The following is a 17,877-nucleotide window of genomic DNA, read 5'->3' as shown; positions in this document are numbered from 1 at the left end:
TTTGTTAGAAATGCAAGCCAAAATGCATAAATGTCCTGATACGAAAATGATGGACGAGGTGATGATGGACAAAGGATTTCACATTTGTGTGAGGTAAACTTCAGTGGAGGTTATGCTAGCATCGCCGTCACTGCACTCACATTATATAGACAAACTCAGTTTGATTTCATTATTGCAGTGTGTTTGTCATCACAGATTGTTAGTAAGCCAGCTATACCATTTTCTCAACAATTTTAAAATCGTAACAAAGCTATACTAGTAGGTTCTGAAGTCAACTTGCCCTTATTTAATGGTAAAACAAGTTCTGATGTGATAGATTGGAACCAGCTACTGTATATGGACATTAATTTAAGTAATTTAATACTGCACATATAAGCTCCAGATTGTTACATTTGCTCGTTGATGTTAATTTTTCATTATGCTGATTCTCATCAGGGGTTGCCGCAGCAGATCATGTGTTTCCATCTGCATCTGTTCTTTGCATCTTCCACTATGCAAATCATTTACTGTTCTTTTATGCTAGCTGCTGCATAGCTAGCTGACTGGCCAGCTCAGGTAGGGTTATAGTTATCTAAGCTGTTTATGAGCGGTCAACGGACAACAGACTGGTTGACCAGAACAGTATTTTAGGCTAGAATATGTTTTTTCTAGGCGCTCAGGTTGCGCAGTGGTTCAAATCCACCATGGTGCATCCGGCTTTGTCAAGTGTCTACGAACACAATTGGCCTTTGTTCGTGGAGGGAAGCTGCCCTGGACAGGGAGGGTGATGTGTCTGGCAGGTGAGTTAGTAGGATACAACAGCAGTGACAACACACAATGTGTGTGGGGAGGAATTAACTGGCATAACGACATCTGGGAGAAAAGGGGGTATAAAGCAACAAATTGTAATCTTTGTTCTAGATTTGAGGTGTCCTAATGTGTGATTTTAACCTGCAAACCAATCATAAACAAGTATTTTCTGTGACCATGGTATAACACCTTTTATCACAGCCATATTGTCCCTAGGGCTTATACAGCATCTGACCAAACAACGCAGCTACCTTGCGCTGAACTGATACTGTGAGCAATCTCTCTGCTTAAGGAACATGGATGAAACTCTGCCTCCAAATACTTGCTTGCGTCGGATAGTGTGGTGGAATTCACGGCGGAAGAGACAAAGGAGTTTATCCGCGGGTGCAAAGGAACCAAACCACAGAGTGGAAAATGGTGACCTTCGATGATTCACAGAATGGCTGCGTACCAACAAAGGCGAGGCATGCCAGCAACACACCTTCCATCATGTTCTGAGCCAGCTCTCTTTCCACACTTGGAAGCAATTTTGTCCATTGGGGCAGTTCCTTGTTGACAATCAAATGCAATTTTCTCATTGCCTTTTCAATAAATAAGGCTGTGGGGTATGTGATAATCAAATTCGCACCTCCATCCAAACTGGCATGGCTGCATCACCCTTGCCCTCGGTTGGATAAGCTTGAGCAATGACGAGTGCCTGGGTGATCATCTTTAATACCATTTGCCAGTGACTGAGCTGATAAAAGTTCGTAGAGCTGTATTTCCTGAAGGAGAAAAGGAAGGTAAGAGTTTCATGGTTGAGCCACCCTGCTGTTTCTACTATTCCTCAGATTGTTTTGCTTGGGCATTTTGCTTGAGGTATTTCTTGCTATATGTGGTTGACAGTGATGCTGTTGTTTTAGATACATGCAGCCCTGCTGAAGGGACCGCAGTTGACAGTGATGATGTTGTTTTAGATACATGCGGCCTTACTTACTAACCAAACACAGGAAATAGCATGCTGGGATCTACTAATTTCCGCTGCAATGGATGTTTTAAATCATCTATTATGCTCCTTTTAAAATCTCTCAATTTTGTTCTCTTTTCTCTTTGGTTCCCAGTTGTTTTCTCTGTGCTGCAGTCTGACCTATTTCCCCCTACCTCTCTTGATGTTTCTAGTGTCCTCATCTCATCCCCAGCTGTCATCTCGATCATTTTCTGCATGAAAACGTTCTCAACACTTAGAAATCCTCCCTTGTGGCAATGGAGTTTACTTGGGATGGTGCTGTAGGACGCTGGCCTCTTGTCCCAGCATGTTTGAGACGGGATGTCCCAGTGGCAGTGTGTCATCTCTCCACATCTGTAGCTATATAGGCAAGGGTTTATTGATGAGATCAGCCTGTGATAACATCTAACAATGTGATTGATTAGACGAGAGATCTGGCATGACTGCAGGGGTTGACAGTGGATCAGACTTGGACCCTCGTGTGTCCAAAGAAATTACTTTTGGAGTAGTCTGATGCATTCTAATTTGATGCAAAGAAAAAGATTAATGAATAAAAAGGATGGGGAATTGTAACTGACACATATTTCTTTAGGGTACAATATTGCACAGTAAAAACATGCATTTATCAGGAATCAGAACATGTATTTTTGAACATAGGCCGTTTGCCTAAAATAACCACTTGGCTGTAACTGCATTTTGGGGAAGCATCCATCTTTTTGTCAGGGCTTAAACAGATCAGAGTGCTCTGTGTTCTTTTCAGGAAGCAATGAGGTCCTTCAGCCAATCGCTGATCTCTGCAAAGCTGATATTGGTTGGTTTCCAGCCAATACTGAGCGTCGTTTCTGACAGACATATGGAAACCAGATGGTCTTTAGCCCAAACAGATCTTCCAAGTCCCAAAACGGCGTGTGTAATCAAAAGTTTTGGGCTTACACACCAACCTGTGAGCTGAAGACAAATACATCTTTCCTGTATGTTTTTGTGTATGCATGTTAATTTGTGTATGCACGTGCATGTACAAGTCTGTCTCCTGCCCTCCCCATGTCCCCAGTGACCTCTGCTCACTGATTGCTGTAGGATTAGGGAAGGCATTGTTTGTTGATATGCTTTTGTATCTTGCAACTTGTTGGAACGGTCCCCAGATGCATTCGTCTTAGCCATAAGATGCAAGTATGTGGCAAACACTGTACAATTGTGTTGTCTCTCATACATACAAAGAAGCATATTCGTGTGTGCATTGTACTGTCGATTTGTGCATATGCCCTGCCTTGTGAGTTAAGCAATAATGTTGAAAATTAAATAGGCCTCTAAGGGACTAGGGTGGATGGGGGTTGCTGGCAGCATTTGGAATCGGGGGCAGTTTTTCCAAACTGTCCATCCATAATATGCCTGCTGGTCACCTGCTCACAATTAGACCTGGATGTCTTTGCTGCTCTCTCCCCCGATGGCCCCTGCAATCACTGCCTGCACTGGGGCCTCTCTCACTGGTCTTAGAACACACACACACACACACACACACACACACACACACACACACACACACATCAAGGAAAGAAAGGCATTGAAGCTGAGCAGAAACAGTCTGTCGTTTCATATACACTAAAATATGATATATATAATATAATATAAAATGAATCCTTTCGATTCATTCCTCTCTGTATTGATGAGTTCAGTGTAAAGCAGTAACTATTGCATTTATGAGAGCTGCCGGCAAGACCTATCCTTTTTTTTTTAAATTGAATGTGTCGCTAGAGTCTAGCGACACATTCAATTAAAAAAAGGATTGGTCTATGCCAGCAGAGTCAATTCACTGCACTTCCTGTAGCTTGGTTTGATTAGGTTTGGCCTGTTTGCTCGGTCTTACACAAGAATCTCAACAACCACAAATTGATTCACTGTTTTGTCTTCGTGATTTTGACAAAATTACCAGCAATTGCCTGGAACAAAGGGCAATTACATGGAATGTGATTTCAGTCGACAGCTCGAATGCTTTGGAACCAAAACGGGTACAAAACAGAGGCATAGACCCACGTTTTGGCAGCTAACAGGATAGAGAATTTTGGAATGTGTTCAACGCCAGCGATGGAACTGAGGTCCACAGTTCAACCCAAATGTCTGGCTAACACTGCAGCAGGTGCTACCTGAGGCTGGCTGTTTCAAGTCCTCATTTCAATGGCTGGAAACTATTTTAATGGGAAACACAGGGATGGATTAGAGAGAGCGAGAGAGAGGGAGAAAGAGAGAGAGAGAGAGAAGCAAGAAGGTAGAAGGTCCCTATTCTCCAGGCCCAATTAGACGGCGGACTGTTTTTGTCAGGGATCTTTCAGCGGTTGTTCTGTGAATCATAGTTTATTACACAAGCACATCCTCACCAGAGTCCGGACTGTGGAAAGTACTGTCCCCAAAGAGAGACGGATAGACAAAGCAATATGGGGAGAGACAGACAGACAGAGATGGAAAGTGAAACCGGTTCATGGTTTACTCACTTTTAATTTGAAATGCCTAACATGTTTACCCTTTTTGGTAATAGTGTGAGGTGTTATGCAATAATTGCTCCCGGTAAATTACTGCTTAGAGGCTCATTTGTATCAAATTAAGTGCAATCAGGCGCTAGCATGGTCATTACAACCCTGGCTCTGACGGCTGCCATGGAGAATATCTCCCACATGTTGCACATGATGTCAGGTTATCTACAGTTCACCACAGAATCTCTCACATCCCTTCACTGGACGAGTCTCTCGGGTATGCGTGCATTCACATTCCCGCTGTTCATTGAGGAGAGCAGATGCAGGGCTGAGGTGAGAGTCTGTGTCCCTGTGGTATATCAGGGCCAGGTCAGGGCTGAGCCCAGGAATCTCTGATGGCATTCATGTGTGTCACCCCCTGTCCCCCCATACAGTATATACAGGCCAAGGTTATTGTAGTTAACTAAACTAACAAATAACTAAAACTAGCTAAAATTATAGAGACAATGTCCTTAGTTTTAGTCTTTTTCTATTTATTTCATATAGCGTAATATTTTGATTGTATACATCTGTTTAACTGTGCCAATTTGATTAGTTATTAACTGTAATTTTATTTTTGTATTTTTATTTTTAATACATACTTATCTGATCTTTTTGAATCTCACGAATCTGCGTGCAAAGTTTCACTGCAATCGGACACTGCGTTCATGATTTGCGAAAACGGGCCTGCAAACTTTAGATGTCAATCTTAGCCAATCAGGATGGAATATGAAAAATCTAACAGATCTGTCTTGATCAAATGACTATAGAGATCATGCATACCGATTTGCGTGAAATTTGGATATAATCCGAAGCGGTAATATAAAATAAATTGTTTTACATAACTCGGCCTCCTGGTGGCGCTATAAAATGCAGATGTGAAAAATGCTGGGCAAAGGTGTTTCCTTGGCATCTAGGGAGTGCGCATACAAAGTTTTACTCAGATCGGTGCAGTTATAGGTAAAAACACGAATCGGCCTGTTATAAGTGGCATTTGTTCCTCTGCCTAGTGGGAATGTGCGTGCAAAATTTCACCGAAATTGCACGTTGTGTTCATAATTTGAGGGATTTTGTTTAAAACGGAGCACTCCTGCAAACTTTGGAAGCCAATCTTACCGTTGGGCTAAGGTGGGCTGCAGCCCACGGGCCCCCAACTGGGGGGGCCTCCGATTTTTTGGTAAAAAATAAAATAAAATAAAAAAATACATTATTATTATAATTATTTTTTTTATGATCAAATTGATATGTATACTACTCCACTTCAAGGAGTACATTTTTTGGGACCGAAATAACCGAATTAAACCCGAAATAAAAAGAAAAACAACCCGAAAAAACAGCGCGCATGCATGCGTGCCAGGGGGGCCTAGAAAATTACTCTATCCCACGGGCCTCAACTCCTATAAATCCGGGCCTGCATCCAGGGAGTGTGTGTGCACAGTTTTGCTGCGATCAAGCCAACGGTGCCGTAGATTAGCTGTTCACAGACACACACACACACGGACACACACGGACGGACTGACATACAGGGTGCAAAACATAGTCTCGTTGACAACTAAACTAAAGGGGCGCCCGCTGGCCTAGCAGTCCAGGCGCATACCACATACCGGTATAGGCTCTAATGCTTTGCTGTGTGTCACTCCCCGTCTCTCTCTCTCCCCATTTCCTGTCTATCTCCACTATTTACTATCAATAAAGGCAGAAAGAGAATATCTTTAAAAAAACTAAACTAAAACTAAACATTTTCACAAAATAAAAACTGAACTAGCAAACTCACTTTGAAAACAAATAAAAATGTACTGAAATGTTAAACAAATGATTTAAACAAAAAACAACAACGAAATGAATAAAGAAAAGATCCAGAATGCGGTAAGAAGATGGTACCAATTTTCTGCAGGCAGTTCCTTGGATAGCCTTTAGTGGATGGATGGTACTGTGGCTTTGATATGTGAAACCTTCTTGTAGGTCCAGACTGATATCTCAGCCGGGCCGATATATCAGCCATTATTTGGCTTTTTTGATCGGTATTAACAAATTATAGCCAATGTAGTTTGAAACAACCTTCTAAGAGGGCAGATCTACAGACTTACAATGTTTCACAATGTGATGCGTCATAAGCCTGTAGATCAGCAATTATTTTGAAAAAGGCTTAAAGACAAGTTGAAATGAAAAATATGTTTTCCCACATTTTTCATGCATATCTGTGCTCATATTGGACATAAGAATAGATGCAACAAAAAAAAAGTTTGTTGTGTATCTTTATGTCAAAGGTCCCTAATAGTCCAATTTTACCGAATCATGTTATGTTTTCAGATACATATTTTAGTGTACTGTTTAAATTCAGAACAGAGTATCAGCCCTGTAGTGTCTTCATAATGAATCAGCTGCACGTGGAGGAACATTGAGCTATGGGAATCACACAGGTGAATGAAATCATGATTCATGTTTATTTATATGGACCTGCTGATATAATCATGCATTACGAATAAGACGACAGCCGTTGCCTCAGAGATCTCCATATGCCCATATCAGTCTGATCGGCGGTGCAACATAGAACTCTAGATACGCGGCCTGAACCTCTAGTTGTTCAAAACATAGCTAATCAGTGGTCTAGTAGGCTACTCTCTGCAATTCAGGATCAGCATCGGACCCAGAAATCTGGCATTGGTTGGTCCCTAGTACTGTATGGCTTTGATTTGTGAAACCTTCTCGTTTGCCCTATATGTTTCCCCTCCTATGATGCATGAGGACCTTAGTGGCTTGCGTTATGACACTGTATTGTTCTAACCCAGTCCAGCTGTGTGAGATTCTGTCACCACCAGGCCTGCCATCTGTCAGAAGGCAAACAGAGTGACTTGACTTGACTTGTGTGTGTAGTTATGTTGGGGTGGGCTTTCATACCACTGCAACAGTGACCCTCAATAGTATTAATAGCAGCTGTTCTTTATTTTGTATGCTACAGTTGTCTATAAATTCATCTTGGCATTAAAATGTGTTCTTTATTTGCCTTTCTGGCAAGTCTGATTTCAAACCCCCTTATGGCATTTCAACAGCAACTGTACAGTATGCTTCTTCAGAATGCAGTTCTCTCTCTCTCTCTCTCTCTCTCTCTCTCTCTCTCTCTCTCTCTCTACCCCCCCCCCCGCCACACACACACACACACACACACACACACACACACACACACACACACACACACACACACACACACACACACACACACACACACACACACACACACACACACACACACACACACACACACACACACACACACACACACACACAAAAAGTCAGTCACTACATTGTATCCCAAAATCCTATCCTTGCAGTTACACATGGGCTTTTCTACCTAGAGACTAGTGTTGTTGGCCTCTAGCTTTCCATTATTCTAAGGAAGATGTACTCATACCAACCCCGAATATCCACCATGAACCAACCACACACACACACACACACACACACACACACACACACACACACACACACACACACACACACACACACACACACACACACACACACACACACACACACACACACACACACAAGAGTGTCTGAATGATCAACTTTTTCATGTCAGCAGAAACCCAAACAGTCGTTTATAGGCAATATGGAACCCTATTTCAAACATCCCTGTCCTAGGATCCCTGATATGAAAGCATATGCTTTGGTTTAAACTAAATAGAAATGTCTAAATGTCATAATTTGACATGAGAAAATGGAGTGAATTAATTCAAGTGACCCTAGCCTGGAAACCAGACGAAAAAGCCCTCGGCAGATGATATTAGTCTGGCCATGCCAGGCTAAAGTGAACCCACTTTGTGTTTAAATGTGTGAGAACTGGCAGTCTTGTCAACACTATACACCAGAGCATTAGAGAGCCTCAGACTCAGAGTTGGTCATAAAATCATGTTCATCTGCAAATGAACAACTTGTCCCCTCCCATCCAGATGTGTGTTCTGTTGATTACTTTTCTTGGTTGTTGTTTTCATTTATGCAGAGGCTACACAATTATTTGAGCAAATCGCAATTATTTTGCACAATCATTAGAATCGTTTCCAATTCCATTCATCTGTATAAAACAGCTGGATGAAATGAACAGAAATGTCATATCAGCATCATTATTTCCACATTGTTGTCCACGTTCTTTTTTGCTACTTTCATCCTGGCGTCCCTATTATGGGCATTTGGGCAATTTAAAAAAAATATTTTTCATACATTTAAAAAAAATTGCAAAACTATCAGATCTGCAAGCTCACAACATGTTGCATTGCAATGTGATGTGAGCATTTAGATGAGTTGTTTTAGCTTTTTGGGGGGTTGCCTTTAATGTAATTAGTATTTATAATGTTCCAATGTTCAATGTCAAAAACACAATTGAATCATCAATCTCAATTATTTGTATGACAATTAATCATCAACGAAAATGTAATGATAGTGACAGCCATACAGTAGTCAGTGCTCCATATCAGATCTTTTCTCAGAGACATCTGACAGCTGTCTCTAAGCTAAACCTCCATCCATTACTTGTCCATGTGATTTATATGCCTCCCCCGCAGAGTAGCACATCCACACGTTCCACCACCTAATGGGAATACGGTGTTATTGCCATTAGACTTGGATCCAAATGTAGTAAATATTGAGCCTTGTTGACAACAACAAAAACACAGACTTTCTGTTGTTCCATGTCTTCCTGGCCTGGCTGGCCATGAATTTTGCAGTGGGGAAGGACATCTCTGTGGATGCCTGAACGCTGCTCCGAGGCATGGTTCTCCTTAGCGCCTCATCATCAGCTGTCTTTTGGATTCACCTCACATGCTGTGTTCGTGTGAAGTGGAAGGCCTTCCATGGAATGAACATTGCGTGTTTCGCCACAGCGTTTCACTGACTGGAGACAATATGCAGCAGCGCTCATGCTGATTGTGTGTTCATCATATCCAGACCTTCTATTGTGTCCTTTACACACACACACACACACACACACACACACACACACACACACACACACACACACACACACACACACACACACACACACACACACACACACACACACACACACACACACACACACACACACACACACACACACACACACACACAAATAGACACGTTGATCAAAAGACAGCCCAGGTTATTGAGTATGAGTGCTTGTGTATACAAATCCCCTTCACCCTATCCCATGTCTCTCTGTCTCTCTGTCTCTCTCTGTCTTCTGTTGACCTGCCACAGTCTGACGGGAAGGAAAATACATACAACTCTGGACTGATTAAGTTGTGTATTTTAAACAAGGTCAAACAAGGACTGGTGTATATCATCGTGGCTCCTATCACTTGTCATCTGCAATGATTTGAGTTTGGCACGTTGCCACAACATTCTTCAAGTACAGTGGTACAGTTATACAATAATGCTAAAAAGATTTTTTTTTCCATTGTGGTCCTATTTATTCAATTAATCAAGACATATAAAGACATACAAATACTATACAAGAAATCATCAATACTAGGAGCAATAAAAGTATATGTACAGAAAAACACATTTTGGTGGCATAACAGTAGAATAATTCATCCCCATGTGCTGAATCTGGGGGGAACGAGATCAGTCAAGGTCCCTCTGGTGTTGTGCCTGTGGGCGTTTTTCATTCTAGTGAAGTACTTTGACAGGTACATGGGCACTGGTCCCTTGAGTATCTTGACCTCTCAAAACAAACTAATCAGACTACTACTAGTAGTAGTCTGATTAGTTTGTTTTGAGAGGTCTGTAGTTTAGATTTTAGTGCCTTGAGGTGCTAGAGTTCCATGAGGTGCATGCATAGTCAAAATGACATTGGATGAGTGCTCCAGCTAGTGTCCTCAGTACATACTGACCAACGAGGAGATCCTGCCAAAAATCGTATTCTTTGGTTGACTTTCTTGATTACCTTTGTTTTTACTGAGTTCGGAGCAAAGGGCTTTTTCAACCTGCAATTTATTCTAGTCCGAGACCAGCAGAGCTGAGTCATCTGCGAACAAGAGCAAATTGCAGTCACATGCTGATGTCATGCCGTTAATGTAAATTAGGAACAGTAAAGACCCTAGTATCCTTCCTTGTGGAACGCCGCAGCACACTGGGAGGGGGGAGGACAGGCTTCCGTTCACATACACCACCTGTTCTCTTCCCTCCAGGTAGGATTTCATGCAGATTTCATCCAGTCCACGAATGCAATCCAGTCAAAACTGATTGCCTTCAACTTATCGAGCAGTATAGAGTGGTTTACAGTGTCAAATGCCTTCTGGGGGTCCAACATGACCATGCCGCAGTATTTGCCCGAGTCCACCTCACGTTTGATGTAGTCGGTCAAATAGAGTTGGCAGGTGTCAGTGGAATGACATGTTCTGAAGCCAGATTGGACTTAGTTTATTGTCTCTGCCAGGCCGAAAGGCATGGCGAGAGTATGTTTTACCCCCTGTCCGTCCGTCCGTGTGTCTGTTTTCACATTGGCCTGTTATAGCACCACCAGCAGGTCTAATTTAGCAAAACACATTTTTGGAATAAATCATGAATGCAGTGTCCGATTGCTGTGAAAGGCCTAAGAAGAAATGGCACCCTTTTCACATTGGCCTATTATAGCGCCACCAGGAGGCCACAATAACGTACCAGACCTGGCGGAGACCTGTGCTCCGAGGAGCACTTTTTCTACTTTGTTTTCTTTCTGCAAGATACTTGTCGATCTGTTCGTATACTAACCTCTCTATAACATTAGCGCTTTGAGATTTTCACAAATGTACAGTGCATTATAAATAAGAGCCATTATTATTATTATAACCTTCGAGATGGAACATAGAATGGAAACAGGGCGGTAGTTGCCGGGGTCTAATTAGCTTATTTTTTTGTACAGAGGGGTTACTCTGGCAAGTTTGAAATGTTGTGGGACGTGCTATGTGGGAAATGATTGGAGCAATAGAGGCGGCTGCGTCTCTGAGAAATCTGGAGGGGCCTTGTTTGGTTGTCATCAGTTGTCACTGTGGTGAGTTTAAAGTAATCTTTGCCTACACCTAGGTTTTCTTAGAACACTTGGATTTACTTTACACCATATAGCAGAAAGAGAGGGCAGTATGTTAACCAGTCGTGGTGGCTATATGGTTGTAAAGAAGTTTGTCTTAGCCACATCCAGTTTTTCAGTAATGAGCGTGCCATCCAAATGAATGTTGATGTTTGTAGATCTGACAGTCCAGATGGTTAAATAGAAAGATGGAAGGATCGAAGAATGGAAAGGCGGTGCAATTATTCTCACTGGATCCCTGAAGGTGTCACGCTGTGGATTTTCAGTCTGTTACATCATTCAGAATGTGGCATCGACACTCTGTTTTGCTTGTGGGTTTGAGTGTGGACTGCTGTGATGATGTGATGCAGAGTGGGTGATTATTTTCCACCGTCCAGTTGACGGGCCTCCTTTTCACGTTCACCTACTCCACTTACTGTATGCTGTACTGAAATACCTCTGTCCAAATCTCTCCCGTCTCCCTCCGTTCTGTCTTCCAGGGCCTGTCTAAGTTTGATCCCTTGGTTTATTTGTCTTAATCACCCAGAGGAACAAAGCGGGAGCGGAGACCAAAGACGGCTTAAGGCGACCAAATCACCAAGCCAGGAAAACAAACGCGTATCACTCAGAAATTATCTCTCCATCTTTTTTTCTTTCTGTCTATCCACTTCTATTTCACTCGCTCAATCATCTCTTCCCTGTCTCATAATTTATTTTCCCTATTTTATAGCCACAGATTTCAGAGTATTTCAAGATGGTTGTAATCTAGGTCAACATGGGAGCATATATCAGCATGATCTAAGAAAAACTGTATTCACCCAATGTTGTTTTATAATCAGAACTTTTGTTATTTCTGGTTTTGTCAGCAGGCCTCGCTCTGGGTGAGAACGCATGTTTGCTTATTCTGTTGAATTCCTGGAAATCATCATATCAAAATGTTTGTGTTGTTTCTGGAGAAAGAGTGACTCGCAAAATACAACAATAACAGCGTTCAGAATAACACAAACTCTGAAGGGCAGGTAAGCAACTAAATTTGCCGAAATCAGCTGTGCACAAACACTTGCACAAACACAACGCACTTGATAAGGGATTCCCCTCTATTCTTTTGGTGCTCATCATTAACCCATTATATGTGACTCATGTACAGTACTGTAGGAAATGTTACATGCCACACAAATATGTGAGAAATAGCTTATGGCTTACCTCTAAAACAAACGCTTGTCTTTTATACCAAAGGAGTTGAGTGATTTTCAGTGTCTCTACGTCTGTAAATGACTTAAGCACAACATGTAACTCATATGCGATTTCGCTCATAAATGTGTGTTACATAAAGCTACATTGCTGTTTTAGCTATTGTCAAGGAGGCCCCCTTCTTCTGTTTGACTTGTATTTGGTTGCCATCGTAAGACTTAACAACCTAGTTGAGTCATGGAGTACAATTCAATATTGTAATAATATGATGGTTGAGTGGTTGAATATATGGCTCATTGATCAAGTTTATATTTTATGTTACATGATACATACTTTTTCTGTTATTCACATCTACACACACACACCTGTGTTTGTATTTGGTAAACCTTTAGCTTGAATGTGCGTCTCATGCCTATTGATGTACTATATTAAAGCATGCATCTGTGTAGAGATCGTCCACTTTGAAAATATCTCACAATATTATTGCAAGATTTTTCCAAACAACTCTTCTTTACCAACAGCAGAGTATAGCATAAGTGCAGAAAGCATGTACTGCGAGTGGAACTTTTTTGATGGCTACATCTGTGTATTTTGAGCCTTGGTGTATCTGAGCCAGAGTCTTAGTTTATGGCCTGTGGAGTTGTCTAGTATCTTTTCTGCTGTCAGCTCAAGGACCTGATCTTCTCATGTAATGTGGTTATTTATCATTAAGAGACACACAAAAAATCTAAAACATATTGAGCTTGTGGCTTCTCTCCTAAACATACTTGAGTGGGTGAAGTATTTTAGTCTTCTCTGCTCTCGCTCTTCCCTCCGCTCTGTTCTGTCCAGATCTCTCTGCTTCATTCTTCACAACACGCTGCCCCACGTACGATTCCCGTAAAAGATTGACGATTGCCTCATTGTGGTTGGCAATAACTATAACACGTCAAAATGGGTTGCCAGTAGGAGTGACTATCCTGTCGTAGTGACGCATATTTTTTGCAGAGTAAGGTGTACTGTAAGCTTCGTCATGTTGTGGGTTTGGGTCCCATCGCCCTGACCCACACGGAAATTACTGGTTTTGGCCTGTGCTGTAAAGGGAGCTGAGCATGAGCATTTACAGTCATACCGATCAAGATTTTAATCCTGTGTAGATTCCTACCCTTCAAAACATTTCACCAGATGTGCATCCATGTGCAGATGTTGCTCACCTGTTTGTATGAGTGAGTGAGTCAGTCAGTTCAGTCAGTTTGACGTAGGCGCTTGTCCTACAAAGCCCGGGAACTGATAAAGGCTGATGTCATTGCGATTTTGTCATCTTTAGTGAAATATTATGGTGCTACCGTGGGGACTAGGAGAGTCAGCTGAGCATTGCTGTCAACATGCCTGGGAGAAGCCATAGATCAATGGGGGAAGTTTGAATGGATACGATAGGCCAGTAGGCTGGCAATAGGCTGTGCCCATGATGAAAGAGATATTCATATTTGTGTATGTGTACACAGTGTTTGTGTGTTCATGTCTGTGTACGAAGGTGAGTGCACACAAACGGGAACAATGCATGTGTGTATGCATGCGTCTATGTAAATGTATGTACTGTAAGTGTGTGTGTGGGCAAATGCACAGCTTGTGTGTGTGTGTGGCTCGGGCCTTTGAAGAGCTGTGTAAATATTTGGAGGAACAGTCCATACATCATATTTTCCCCTTTGCTACAGTATGCAGAGCCATTAGAGGGCACAGAGGAGAGACTGGAGTTAAACATGTTCATCTGGCGGTGAAACCAGACGGCTGCAGCACCCCAACCTGACAGACACATCATAAATTTTCAATAACGGAGTGGGGTCAGAAGTCATATTCACTCTTTCAATAAATGCATGAATGTAAAGTTTATAGCATATGAACTTAGTGATTCAGTGATGACAGAGTAACCTGAATTCCACAGGGTAGGACCCTCTTATCAAACCTATGAAGACTACGAGTACATTACCATTGTGTTTGAACTCTTGCAACATTAAAGCTTGGAGAGCTTGAGGCAGAATTCTTCTGACCTGGTATGGAACAGTGGAAGTTAATAAGCCATTCCATTCATGGCATCAGCAGATGCGGATGGCCTTTGGAAAAAGTAGGTGGAAAAAAAAAAATCAAAATTATTTTCTTTTTCCATACTCAAAATCGAAAACGGGCCAAGTGGGGAAACTTACAAACTGGACTAAGCTGTGAAAGCCCTTCTGCTCTTGGCTGCAGCAGCAATCGTTTTCCAACTCCCTACACCTACTGGAAGCGACAAGTTATGGCTGTTTAGAAAAAAAAAGAAAAGAAAGTGACCTCAAAATTTCAACATTTTATTCTGATATTGGGAAACATTTGGGCCTTGGCTGATCTTGTTCTGGCAATGGCCGCTTGGGTCGTTGGGATCCGATAGAGCAGTTTTCCACCTGAGTAAAGGTGATCCCTCTTCAGGGAATATGGTGGATTAGCCTATTAATCTATAAATGAGGAGGGAGAGTAGTCTATTGTTCCTTTGAATATTATCAACTTTTTCCCCCACAGCTGACATGTGTGGCTGGGTGCGTTTCATGCATAAAACCCCAATGTGTGAGCGCTCCACTTTCTCCTCCGCCGTGCCCATCCCCCGACACAGTTTTCCGGCTGCGTGGCGCTCGTTGGCAGGTGGGCCTGATGATGTGTTGAAAACCTATAAAATGGGGAGAGGGAACGACCAATCGGTGATGACTAAAGCAGAGCGAGCACAACGTGTCTGCGCCGCACTGTTCTCCACTCTGCGTCCTTCACAAAACCAGAGAGCTGCAGGAGGAAGGAGAGGAGCGGGGACAGAAGGAAGACCGAGTTGAATAGGAGGGGGGGAAAGATGATGAAGGGACAGAAAAGAGGTCAGGGAAGAGATGGAGAGAGACCGAAAAGGATGCCGGTGTAATACCATCCAAGGATGGAGGATGGCAACCTCCAAGACTTGCAAAAGATCATCTGTGACTTATAATGTTGCATTCAGTAAAATGCAACATGTGTGGTACCTTAATCTAGGTCAGAGGCTAAGGGGTCAGAGTTGAGGTATGACTGCATCCAGTAGGTAGATGATATAGAGCAATGGCTCTCAAAGTGGGGTCCGGGGACCCCCAGGGGTCCTTGGGGGAGTTCCAGGGGGTCCCCAGCAAAAGTAGTTAAGATTTAGACATTTTAAAAAAATGTTTGGAACATTTTTTTTTTTTTATTAACTAAACTCTACTCTTCTGGGGGTCCCTTGTACAAAACATTTTCAGATTGGGGTCCGCGGCCAAATATATATCAATTTGGGGGTCCGCGGCACGAAAAAGTTTGAGAACTACTGATATAGAGAAACCACTTTACTTACTTTCCATAATCAGGGGGTGAGAGGAGCAAGGCAACAGATGATCAATAGGAGGAGGAGAAAAGGAGATGGCGAAGCTGGAGGAGGACAGAAGGAGGAGCCAGACACAGAGATGTGGTAGGAAAGAGAGGGAGGAAGAGGAGGGAGGAGATGGTGGGATGAGGGTGGATGAAGAGGAAGTGAAGGTGTGGTGGAGAGAGACCACAGAAGATAGCGAGAATGGCAATATAGAGTACAGTGTATTAGAGGGGTGTACAGTAAAATCCTCAATGTCCATTTAGAGCTGCAATCTATCTTAGCGAGTTTATGCGAGCGAGTCGCCGTGCCGAAGGTTGCAAAGTCAGCTTGAGCCGACTCAGCGCCATCCGAGTCATGTCGCGATAGGGACAGAATCTTTTTTTTTACCCCCACTTCAAGTCACATGTTGACGTTTGGTCACATTTGTCCCAAAAAGTCACAATATGCCGTTTGGGGGTGAGACAACGTTGATATAATCTGAGTTCCCAGAAGTTTTCGCCAGCTCTCGCATACAAACGGGAGGGGCGAGGAACTTCTGGGCCAAAACCCCTGCATTTGTGGGCGGGATGTAACTTACGCTCAGAATCTGGGCGGACACGCCTCTTACCGGTCTGAGAGCTGTGCAACTCGTCTAAACAGTCCGATGAGAGGCAAACAGCAGTACACAACAATGGCGGCCGCAATTTCTCAAGGAGAAATTGCTTCCCGTCGCTCCTATTTACATGCAACACCCACTGCATGTGGATCCCGCCCCCTTTTCTTCATTGGCTATTGATTTGAATCAGAACGCAGTGGCCGCGCCCCTGCTGTCCAGGCTCTGAGCCGAAGTCTCCCAGACTAGCGTTGATATAACACATCTGCAGTGGTTGGAGGTGGTCTCCTTAGACCCTGTGTTTGGGTAGGAACACTACTGGTTGACAAGTGCTACTGCATGAAATTTCAAGCAAAATATCTTCCCTGCCAAAGCGGGTGTTCTGTTCAGTGTAAGACATTTTCTTTGTCCCGCGCGGGAGACCTGGGTTTGAATCCCGAGAAGGACATCAATCTTATGGATTACAGCTTTAAGGAAAATATGGACCCGTAAGTGTCACTCTGTCCAATTCAAGAATGTTACTGTGTGTCGTAAGGACAGGGGACATAAATTGACAACACCATCTCCACTCCATCCCAATATCTTTACCTTATTTATGTGTCCAAATCATGAAGTGAAAAGGAACAGGAGCCTTACTTGTTTCCAGTCAAAGTGTTATTGTAAAGTTACAGAGTGTCGTACCCATAAATAAAGCCAGTGAAGTCTCAGACATCGTCTACAGTTTATTGAGATGTTTTCATCATGTTCTCAGTGCAGCATGTGTGCCTTGACACGTCTCTCCTCCATGGAGGCTGACATAATGTGTAATTGGGATCAGAATACAAGGGATTTCCAGGGGAGACACACCTCCGGCGTGTCTTCATTTCCTGTCTTGTGTGGAGCTCATGGAATAACCGCACACGTGTACGCGCGCACGCACGCACGCACGCACGCACGCACGCACGCACGCACGCACGCACGCACGCACGCACGCACGCACGCACGCACGCACAGAGTACACAAAGACACACCCATGTCCTTGAGGCCTAATTCTGGCAAGATGGATTCTTGGACATTCATGAACAGACTTGGTCCAGCACGCACGGATGCACGTGCACACGCAAACGCACGCACGCACGTGCGAGCGCAAACGCACACACACACACGCAAACACACACACGCAAACACACACACACACACACACACACACACACACACACACACACACACACACACACAGGCAAACACGCGCACACACACAAACAACACACACACAGGCACACACACACACACACACACACACACACACACACACACACACACACACACACACACACACACACACACACACACACACACACACACACACACACACAAACAAACACAGCCACACGCAAATATACACTGAGACTGTAACTGTGATGATGGATGAGCTCAGACTTCAAAGAAATC

Source organism: Gymnoscopelus braueri, assembly GCF_963280865.1.
Source record: "Gymnoscopelus braueri genome assembly, chromosome: 18".
NCBI classification, from domain to species: domain Eukaryota; kingdom Metazoa; phylum Chordata; class Actinopteri; order Myctophiformes; family Myctophidae; genus Gymnoscopelus; species Gymnoscopelus braueri.
This window is presented reverse-complemented; position numbering follows the sequence as displayed.